We start from the raw sequence: 12289 nt of genomic DNA, 5'->3' as shown, positions 1-12289 counted from the left end.
TGATTTTCCTAATTTACCCCCTGAAAAATGTAACAAATTTAATGACTCCATATATGAAATGTTTAATTATTTTTGGCCTAGTGGGAAATATAATGATGATGGTTGATTGCTCTTAGCATCTCTGGACAAACTAGTGAAAGAATATAATGATGTTAAAACACTCATAGGTAATGTGACTTCTAACTGTGAGGACAAATGAATAAAGGAAAATAAAGAGTTCATAGATTCAAATTCCCAGGTTCACATATAAAAACTTTAGAGTTTCGAAGTGGGTCTTTAACCCTAGTTCTAATATTGCAGAAACCCAAAGATAGGCCCTCATAATTCTATTGAGTGAAATACAGTTTAAGTATAATATTCAGCCTCAAATGGTACCTGAAGTAAATATGAAGTCTCTGATCACAGGAGAATGGGTTCTGTAAACTGGGATGATGTTTGCGAGGATTTTGAAGAGGCTGATGATGGCTGCTAATGTTAGACTCTACTGAGATCATTTTGCCAGATGAAGAGGTTACCCCACCCTCACCCCCTATGGTGCTAGCTTCTTCCAGTTTACTTGAAGAAACTAATCATGTGTTGACCAAGCATGACAATGGTGACAGTCCTCAGGAACTACCCACACCACCCAGATTTGTCTCTGTACCTACAACCAGATTCAAATCACAGAAGGCTCCTAAGGTACATAGTGTGCCCCATAAGGATGTCAAATATTCTCCCAAAGAACTTCTTGAATTTTCTAACTCATAACAAGAAGTATGAAGAGCAAATGTAAGAATAGATTTTCTGAATTTGGAATAATAGTGGCAAAAACATACACCTGCATGAGGTTAAATTTGTTGACATAGACCAATGAAATAGAGACTGTGAATTTAATGACATAGCACATGAAGCAAAGAAAGGCTTTAATGGTTTATTTGGCTGGTTGACAGAAGTATAGATCGAAAGGTGGTCCACTGTGGCTAAGTTAGAAATGCCCAATTATTCCATGGTTTACTGCTGATGAGGAGATTCAGAGCCTTTGGGATATGGAAATGCTGGAGTAGACTTCTCATGTCAAATCTAGACAACCACACTGGAGTGATCCAGAAAATATATCCTTCACTGAAACCTTCAGAAACGGATCTGTGAGGGTAGCACCTGAATTCCTGCAGAACCCTGCCATTCTCTTCTCTGGGTACCAGACTTTACAGTGGGAACTACAGTTAATCTTTAGGGAAACTTAGGGGCAATGTGATTTATTGTTCCCAGAGTGGCACGGGTCAAGTGGCAGCACTAAATTGCCAAGAGCATGGTACATGCATTTATCATAATGGACAGCAAAAACAGAACAATGATCAGAATAGTGTGACATGTATAGAGTACAACGTTGGCTGATTAGCCATAGTGTTTACAAAAGTGAACAGGGGTGAAACCTGCAAAATTTTTACTAGATTTATATAGTCAAAATTTAAGGGTAAATGAACAGAATCCTACTTCAAATCATAGTAAAATTGCAGCCCCACAACCACTTCCCAGATTTGAGCCAGTTTATAGACCCAGAGCCCCTTCAATAAAGCAGAGACTAGGCTCCCTAGAACAAAGACCCTGGTGCACCAACAAAAATTTCTGCAGTCAATATTTCTCCCATCCCTCCACAAAAGGATGTGAAACTTTTGCTCAGAGTAACTGTATATTGGAGGAAGGGAAATTATCAGACCTTCTGTGGTCTCCTGGACACAGGTTCTGACCTGAGGCTTTTTCCAGGGGATCAAAAATGCCATTGTTGTCTTCCAGTAATACTAGGTACCTACAGAAGTCAGGTAATCAACACAATTTTAGTAAAGGTCTAACTAAAGCATGGCCAGTAGGTCCTTGACTCCATCCTGTAGTTATTTTCCCAGTTCCAGAATGCATAAGTTCAATAAACATACTTAGTACACTGAAGAATCCTCACATTCAGTGTTTATCTTTAGTATGAAGATTATTATGGTTGAAAAAGCCAAATGGATGCCACCAGAGGTGCAATTGCCTGGGAAAACCATAAACCAAAGTGAGTATCACATCCCTGGAGGTACTGCAGAGGTTAGTGACACAAAGAAGAACTTCAAAAATGAGGGGGTATTGGTACTGAACATATTGTCATTTAATTGTTGCACCTGGCCTGTAGAGATGAATCATCTGGAGAATGATGGAAGATTATGATAAACAGAATCAAGTGGTGATTATGATTGCTGCTTCTGTACCAGATGTGGTTTCATTGCTTGAGAAGATTAAAATATTTCCCGGTACTTGGTATGCACCTACTCATTTATTAAATGCCGTCTTTTATATACCTGTCCATAAGACCCATCAAAACCAATTTACTTGCAGTTGGCAAGGCTAGAAATTCATCCTTACTGTACTACATCAGTGTTATATTATCTCTCTTGCCCTGAATCATAAGTTAACTCTTAGGAACCTTGATTGCCTTTCTCTGCCACAAGATATTACACTGGTACATTATATTGATGATGTTATGCTAATTGGACAAATTGAGCAGGAGGTACCAACCACTCTGTCCATGTTAGTAAATCGTTTGAGAGCCAGAGGGTGGGAAATAAATCCAAGCAAAGTTCAAGGTCCTTCTTGGTCAGTGAAATTTCTGAGTCAAGTGATATGGGGCATGAAGAGATATCCTTTATAAGGTAAAAGATAATTAGTTGTGTCTAGCTCAACCTACAATCTCCAAAGAGGCACAAGTCCTAGAAAGCCTATTTGGATTTTGGAGGCAACCCATTCCTCACTTAGGTGTTTTACACTGATTCATTTACCAAGTAACTTAAAAAGCTGCAAGTTTTGAGTGGTGTCCAGAAGAAGAAAAAGCTCTGCAACAGGTGCAGGTTTCTGTGCAGGCTGCACTGACAGTAAGGTTACATGATTCAGCAGATGCAATGGTACTTAGTGTATCAGTGGGAGATATACATGCTGCTTGGTGTATCTGTCAGGTCTAGATAGGTGAATTTCAGTGGAGACCTTTACTAGTTTGGAGTAAGGCTCTGCTATTACTTGCAGACAAATACTCTCCCTTTGAAAAACAGCACCTGACCTGATACTAGGCCTTAATGCAAACTGATAGTTTGACCTTGGGACACTAGTTTCCCATGTGACCTGAATTTTCTATCATGAGTTTGGTATTACCAGATCCACCAAGTCATAAGATTGGATGTGCACAGCAATATTCTATGATTAAATGAAAATAATGTATACATGATCAAGCCAGAGCAGATACAAAGTGTGTGAGTAAGCTACATGAAGGAGTTGCCCAGATGTCCATTGCTTCTCCTGCTGCTATACTGCCTTCTGCTTTCCAACTGGTGCCTATGGCTTCCTGGGTTATACCATATAAGCAGCTTTCAGAGGAAGACAACCATATGGCCTTGTCTACAGATGCTTATGTTTATAATGCAGGCGCCATTCCCAAATCAACTGCTAAACCATTATAAATCTATTCCAGGATATCCATGAAGGGCAGAGGTGGAGGTAAATCTTCATAGTCTGCAGAACTTTGAGCAGTGAACCTTGTAGTATATTTTGCCTGGAAAGAGAAACTGCCGGATGTGCTACTATATACTGACTCATGGGCTGTAACCAATGGCCAGGCTTGATGATCAGGAACTTGCAAAGAACATAATTGGAAAACTCATAACAAAGATATTTGAAGAAGAGATATGTGGATAGACTTCTGCACGTGGGCAAAGGATATGAAAATATTTTTATGCTGTATAAATACTCAACAAATACTGCCTTCATCAGAAGAGGAATTTAACAAGTGAATAAGATGACCTGTTCTGTAGGTAGTGATCAACTTCTTTCTTCAGACACCTCTGTCAAAGAACAATGGGCTCATGAACAAAATGGCCATGGTGGTAGAGATGGAGGTTATGCATGGGTTCAGAAACATGGATACCCACTCACCAAGGCTGATACAGTTACAGCCACTGCTAATCATCAAATATCTGAGCAACAGAGACCAACACAGGGTCTTCAATAAAGGACCATTCTGCAGGGTGATCGGCTTACAACCTGATGGCAGGTTGAGTATATTGGACTACTTACATCATGGAAAAGAGAGTCTTCTGTCCTGATGGGCATAGACATTTATTCAGAATATGGATTTCCTTTCCCTGCATGTAATGCTCCTACAAAAGCTGCCATCTGTGGGCTCACAGAATGTTTTATGCACTGTCATCAAATTACACACAGCATTGGTTCTGACCAAGGAACCCATCTTAGAGCAAATGAGTCAGGCACTGGGCAGATGATCATGCAATTAATTGGGATTATGATGTCTTTCACCACCCAGAAGCTGTTAAGTTGATAGAAACTTGGAATGATCTTTTGAAGACACTGTTAAAATGCCAGGTAAATGACAATATCTTGCAAGGCTGGGGCAAGGTTCCTTAAAAGACTGCATATGCTTTGAATCAGCATTCAGTATATGATACTGTGTCTCTCATAGGCAGAGTTCATTGGTCCAGGAGTCAAGGTACGGAATTGGGAATTCTACTCACCATTACCTCCAGTGATCCAATAGCAAATATTTTGATTGGTGTCCCTGTGACCTTATGTTCTGCTGCCTTAGAAATCTCAGTCCCGGAGGAGAAATGTTTATACTAGGAAGCATAAAAACAATACCACTGAACTGGAAACTAACACCCCCCTGGTCATGTTGGTCTCCTCATACCTTTAAGGAAATAAGCTAAATTAGGCACTATAGTGTTGGAAGGGGTGATTGATCCAAACTATCAAGGGAAATTGTACTATTATTCCAAAATGGGGGAAAGGCAGAATATGCTTGGAATGCAGGAGATACCTTAGGGCATCTCCTAGAATGACCCTGCCCTGTTATTATAATCAATAGGAAACTGAATAAAACCAACTCTTGCAGTATGACAAACCATCCATAACCTTCAGGAATGAAGGTATGTGTCACCCCTCAAGGGAAAATAGCAGGACCTGATGAAGTGGTTGTTGAAGTCCAAGGGAATATAGAATGAGTAATAGAAGAAGCTAGTTCTAAATAACAGCTAAAACCCGTGATCAGCCACAGAAACAAAGATTATAATTGTAATAATGTTCACTTTATATGTTTTCAATATAATATAATATTGATAGACTTATTATTGGTTTTTATTGTTCAACTTATGATATAATATTCAAATTATGAATTGTTAGATATAAGAATCACCCTAAGAAAACTTGCCTTCTATTCTGGGGAAGGAGCTAGTGTTTCTATTTGTGCACAGAATAATTATACCATGTTAAATGTGAGTATGAAGTTGTCTTTGTATCTGGAGACTATGGATTAATGAAATGTGTCTGGTTGTCAAGTTGAAAATGGGTCAAGTGATGTTTGCCCGGTAGAGCAACCACCAAGACATCAGGTCAGGTGGGCCTCATGTGTGCCATGTAGACACACATATCCCTTTGGTGGGTGGAGTAATCAAAGTGATCAGCAAAATGGAAGTATCTGAAGCAGCAGGGAGGAGCCAGCAATTGGGGACTGGAGAACTCCACCAATAAAAGCCAAGTCCCAGCCACCACATACGGAGGCCAAGATCAGCTACATATCCAATACAAATGCCATGACAAAATTGGCTACCATACACAGCATATTTCTAGGATCTTACTTGGACAATGTCACAGAACTGTGGACCACAGAGGTATTTTACTTTTTTTATTCTCCCTTTGTCTGATTGGCTATCCTTTTCTTGTCTGGTTGGATTTTGTCTTGTCTTTGTGGTTATTTTTGCTTTAGGTTTTCTTCTCCCTTTATTCTGGTCTTTCTTTATTCTTTCCATTTTTACTTCTTATCCTTTCTTTTCTCACTGTTTATACTTCTTACCTTTTTTTTTTTATTCTACTGATCCTCTTACTCTCTTTCCTCAACAACCTCTTGAAGTTATACTTTTAGGTGAGTAAACAATGTCTCTTCCCTTTCTAATTACTTTTTCACTTTCTAATTCATTCTTTCCCTTCTGTGTTTTCCAGTTTCCCAAAACTCAGTGATTATACTTTGGCCTCTAGCCTTGATTTTATTATATTTGACCTTCTTCTTCACTTTACCTTTTGCCTCACACATCTTAATTTCCTGAGACCCCTAAAACAGTGCAAAATCACCTCACTAAGGGGAAAAGTACTGCATATAAGTACAAGGTATATGTTTGATTTTGTTATACAACTTTAGAATTTCCTCCTGTTGTTAAGTGCATCAGGTTAAGTGTTACAGTAGTTTGTCAGTAGCTAAGCTGCACTAGGATCTATTGTTATTACTAACTATACTATTCAAGCCAGCATGCTATACATGTTAAAATCAGTTTTTCTCATTGTGTGCTAACACTATGATTGTATAGGTTCATGATCATCACCACAGTCCAGTAGCAAATGACTAGGTGCTGAGTCAATAGTAGCATTGCATCCTTTACAAATCGTGAGAGTAGATTCTTGGGAAAGATATAAAGAAGAATCCATATCTAGAAGACATCCCTGAAGAAGAGACATCTCCTAGGGAAGCCTTGATAATAGTGATAAAGCTATTACCCATAAGAAATGGGCATCAACATGCAAGTGAAAATATAATAAAAAAGAGAAAATAGCAAATGAGAAGACTCTGAAACAAAATGCAACCCAAAACCCTCCACCTAGCACAAGACTGAAGAACAATGAGATAGAGGAAAGTGGAAGTCAAACACGGGAACATTCTGAACTGATAGCCACAGAAGTGAAAAACCAAGTGGAAAATGCTAAACAGGAAATAACCTTTCAGGTACAAAAAGAAATGATGCTTAAAATCAAAGATATTAGAGAAGACACAGATAAAAGAAGAGATGAGCTTAGGAAAATGAAGGAAACCACAAATGCCCAACACAGGAAAGAAATGGAGTCCATGAAATGGATTCAAACAGAAATACAAGAGATTAAAACCTCCACTGAAAGTACATACAACAAATTGAATGAAGGTGAGGGTAGAATATCAGACCTTGAGGACAAAAGTACAGCTAGTGATCATGAAAAGAAAGAAATATTAAAACTAGCAAGAGACCATGAAAAATCAATCCAACAGTTACAAGATGAAGCAAAGAACCACATAAGATTGATTAGGTTCAACAAGAAAGCTGGAGCAAGTGCAAATGCTGTTAATTAAAAAAAAGAAAAACGTCCAGAGAAATAATGGCACAAAATTCCCTAGCATGAATAAAGAATTTGCCATACAAATAAATGAACGATACAGAACTCCAAATAGCTATGACTAACATAAATCTACACCAATGCACATATTTATTTGCATTTTTTATTAATTATGTTTATTGGTATATTTTAACTGTACATAATGATCACATTCATCATAGGGACTTTGCAACAGTAAACAATGCAACCTAATTTCTTTCTTTCTTTCTTTCTTTTTTTACCATTCCCCTGCCCGCCATTTAACCAATTTTCCCTCCATATTTACAAAAGCCTTGGGTCCATTTTTTCTTCATGTCTTATTTTTTTTTCATTTCCCTTCCTTCAGTCTGCTTCTGTCCTTTCTAGTTGCCCTTTCCAATTAAGTATTTTCATCCTATTTCATAATATCTAGCATACATTCTGGTTGTTACTTACATTTTAATTTTCTCACACCAAAAAGAGAAAAACAATGTGATATTAACACATGTGTGCTTGATTTATTTTACTTAAGAGTATATTTTCATAGTACATATTTTTACCTATAAATGTCTCAGGTTTACAAACAGGCTGGCTCACAATGGGCCACCTGACTTCAGCCGGGCAAACAGCTTGGTTTCCAGCCATCTTCCTGGGAGGCGCAGCAGAGTCCGGGTCCTATAGGCAGCATTCGTGGGGGTCTTGGGGAGCAGGACCACAATGGCTGCCCTGCGGGCAGGATGTTCCGAGGGTTAAATAGGTCATTTGGCCTGTAGTCTCCAGATGCTGATGGCAAGAAGTCAGCGGGGGATGCTCTGTTGGAGCCACGCTCCAAGACTGCGGCGCAGCCCACTGAGGAGCAGCAGCCAGAGGACCCAGAGCTCCTCCACCAGGCGAGAGGACTGGGCAACTATCTTTAACTTTGCAAGCACGGCCACCAAAAAGATAACTGAGTCAGTTGCTGAAACAGCACAGACTATAAAGAACACTGTAGAAGAAGGAAAAATAGATGAGATCATTGATAAGACAATTATAGGAGACAATTATAGAAGAAGCAGAAAAAATTTGTTGCGGAACAACATACAAAGAAGTCTGAAGCAGCTGTGCCCCAGTGGGTGGACAGTAACGATTAGGAAACCATTCAGCAACAAATCCTGGTCTTAGCAGCTGATAAGAGGAATTTCCTTCATGACCCTCTGGCTGGCGTGCAGTTTCACTAAGACTTTGATCATATGTATCCTGTTGCCTTGGTCATGCTGCAAGAGGACGAGCTACTGAGCATGATGCGCTTCGCCTTAGTTCCCAAGCATGTGAAGGAGAAAGTGTTCTGGAGGAAGTACTTCTACCGCGTGTCCCTCATCAAGCAGTCAGCCCAGCTCATGACTGGGGTCAGGCAGCAGCAGGCCTCCAGCAAGGAGAAGAGTGGGCTCCGACTCCGCTGGCAGAAGCAGTACAGCCCAAAACGCCACCTGTCCTAATCAAATCTCAGCTTAAAACTCAAGAGGATGAGGAGAAATTTCGCAAGCCCAGGCGTTTCTGAGTTCATCAGCGATGCCTTTGATGCCGCAACTTCAATCAGGAGCACTTACGGACAGAAATGGAGCAACTTGTGCTTAACAAAAAGGAAGAGGAGACAGCTACCCTAGAAGAGGATTCTGTTGATTGGGAGAAAGAACGACAGCAGGAGCTTCAGGAGTACGAGGTGATCACAGAGTCAGAGAAGCGGGATGAGCACTGGGATAAGGAAATAGAAAAAATTCTTCAAGAAGTAAACTAGCTGTCCCCTGCAATAAACAAATAGCCCTTGCCGTTCAGCCCACTCACAGGGAATCTTGGTATTGACAATCAGAAGGCTCAAACATTCTTTTTTCAAGCTGAAAGTTGCCTCTTCTACTTCAAAAAAATACATAGAACAGTTATTCTAATAGTCATGAAAGGAGTGTTTAATGTAACCTTTTCTAGATATAAATCACATTAGAGTTGTTCCTTTAGGCAGTATACATATTTTTGCCACAGAAACACATGTAAAATTTTTAGAGCTCTGTTTTCCACAAAATCAAACATATCATTTCTTCTTCACTTATAGTTCTGTAAACGTTTGTGTTCCTCACTGCATTCTTGATATATATATATATATATATATATTATATATATATATATAAAAGTTCTTACTGAGTAGATTACCACCAAAATGACCAAATTATACCAAAGAAGTTAAGAGGAGGCACTTTCAGAACTGTTTTCTTGCTAGTTTTTTTCCTATAGTCCCATCTGAAAGCCAAAAGGTAAGACACTGAAGCTGATGGGAGGCACCAGGCAGGCAGGCATGATGATGTCCACCTGTAATCCCAGCACTCGGGAGGCTGAGGCAGGAGGATCACCATGAGTTTGAGGCCAGCCTAAACTACATAGCAAGACCCTATCTCAAAAAACCAAAACAAAAAGTGTGAATAAATGAAGTTGATCAGAATGCTACAGTGAGCACAGTTCGACAGTGGGTGATTGCATGCACACCCTGGTGTCACCCCAAACTAGAGCGCTGGCCTGGTGTGCTCAAGGCCCTAGGTGTAAGTCACAGGGAAAAGGAAAGGTTGTTAATGTACACACATTTGTAAAAACTCTTCTCCCCTAGGCTCCTGTGTCATTCACTCATTCTTTCATTGCTTCACTCCTTCTTTTTAAACTAGACCACAAATGTGACATTATGGATTTTGTAGCAAGTGGGGCCTTCTGTCTTCTCATATCAATGACCTTCAGAGCCCTGTATATCCTAAACTATTCTTGTTTTTGTGGTCACTATATGTCAGTGTTAAGGCTTTGTCTTAATTAAACCTCCATCTTTCTAAAAACAGTCTCAGGTTTATCCTTCTTTGTTGGTAAATAGTACTCCATTATATAAAAAACACATCTTCTTTATCCATTCATTGATTCATGGGAAATTTAAGTGGTTTCCAAGATGTAACTATTACAAAATGTGTTGCTATAAACATGTGGGTGTATACATCCCTATAGTGTGATGCTTTTAATTCTTTGGGGGAAGATACCAAGAATGGGAAGAGCTGGGTCAAATGGAATCTCCAGTTTGAGTCTTTTGGAGAATCTCCACACTGATTTCCACAGTGTTTGCACGAGTCTGCATTCCAGCAACAGCAGAAGAATGTTCCTTTCTCTCCACAACTTTGCCAGTATTTGTTATTGGTTGATTTTTTGATAGTTTGATACTTGCTATTCTTCCAGAGTGAGACTCTCAGTGTTGCTTTAATTTGCACCTCTTAAATGACCAATGATGTTGAAAATTTTTTCATGTATTTATTTGACATTTCTAGTCTTCACCTGAAAAGGGTATATTCATCTCAGATGCGCATTTTTGGATGAGATTTTGAATTTTAGGGAGCATGTTTTTTGAGTTCTCTATATATGCACTAAACTAAAATCAAAGATCTAAATATTAAAACAGAAACACTAAATCTGCTGGAAGATGAATAGGTACAACTCTTAAAGACGCAAATATAGGCAAATATTTTATTAATACAATCCTGTGCATAAGAGAAATATTCCAAAGGTTTAACAACTGGGATCTCCTCTTACTAAAAAACATTTGCATAGCAAAATAAATCATCAAGGGAGTAAAGCATGACCCCACAAGGTGTTAAATTTTTTTGCCAGTTGTTCCTAAAGCAAGCAACTAATATCTAGAATATATAAGGGAGTTACAAATTTCTTTTCTCATTTATATTGAACTTTGCCTCTTACATATTTATTTTATATATTTTCAACTTAAATGGTAATTTCTTTTACTTAATTGATGAACTTAGTCAATTTAACCTATAATTTTTGACACATTTAGATTTATTTTGCAACCTCGGATTGTAACTTTCAGTGTACCACTTTTTGTCTATTTTTATAGCTTTCTTCTAATCAGATATCTTAACTCTACTCTCTTCCGCATGGTTTTGAAAGTGATACATTCCAATTCCATTGTTCCAGTGATTACTATTAAATATTTAATGCTTATTATTACATTTATTTATATAAGTTGAGGTAGGATTCATTGTTATCTACATGAGTATCCTCTAAAACTAGAACTTCACTGTACCTCATGTAGTCCAAGAACAAAACATAACAGAAAATCAAAATTTACTTTATCAAACCAGCAGTAATAAGGGAAATGAAATGAGGAAGTAATAGTCAATAGTAAAAATGAATAATATGGAAAGGATAATCTCTCTTAAGTATGGTAAAAATTAGCAGATTTATCATCTTATATATTTGTTTGTTTTTCATTCATATGGCAAAAATCCCTACAATCTACTCAGTTTAGCAAAAACCCTTAACATAGTGCAATATTATCACATATAATCCTCAGGCTGTATATTAGGCCACTGTTTGTTTATGCTACACACCTATTACATTTTATCATTTGACCTATAACTAACCATAAGCTCGATTCTGGTAGTCATTGTTTTATTCTCTAACAAGGTGGATTTCATTTTTTTATTTTTAACTTCTCTGTATAAGTGATATCATGCAATAGTTTACTCTTATGTATCTAGCTTTTTTCATTAAGCAGAGTGTTTTTGTATGTTTAGCTAATGGCCTGATCTCAATTTTAAAGCCTGAATAATACTCTATTATATATTCTACAGCTTCTTTAATCCATCATCCTCTGCCAGTGGACAGTTAGGTCCACTCCACATATTGGGTATTGTGAAGAATACCGCAATGATGACGGGTATTTAGATTATCTTCACAATATGCAAATTTCATTTCCTTTGTGCATACAACCAGAAAAAGAATTCTGGGTCATATGCTTACCTAGTTTTAATTATTCAAAGAACTTTCCTACTGTATTCCATAATAGTGTTATATTTCATAGTTTGCCTTTTCATTCAGTTGATTATTTTCTTCCTTGTGCAAAAGCTTTTTAGCTTCGTTAGACTTGCTTTTTTTGCTTTTGAAACCTGAGCTTATAATGTGATAATCAAATCATTGTTGTGGACAATATCAAGGAGCTTCCCTTTTGTTTTTCCTAGAAGTTTTAATATTTTGGTATTTATGTTTAGGCTCATTATGTATTTGTAGTTGATTTTTATGCATGTGGAAAGATAAGGGTATAATTTTACTTTTA

General features: G+C 38.0%; 1 pseudogene; it reads left to right on the top strand.

Moving 5' to 3' along the window:
* Nucleotides 1-7901: 7901 nt before the first annotated feature.
* Nucleotides 7902-8938, top strand: LOC102025391 (annotated as a pseudogene).
* Nucleotides 8939-12289: the final 3351 nt, after the last annotated feature.

This window comes from Chinchilla lanigera, unplaced genomic scaffold, assembly GCF_000276665.1.
Source record: "Chinchilla lanigera isolate Chin_1 unplaced genomic scaffold, ChiLan1.0 scaffold00128, whole genome shotgun sequence".
Classification (NCBI taxonomy): Eukaryota; Metazoa; Chordata; class Mammalia; order Rodentia; family Chinchillidae; genus Chinchilla; species Chinchilla lanigera.
This window is presented reverse-complemented; position numbering and strand designations above follow the sequence as displayed.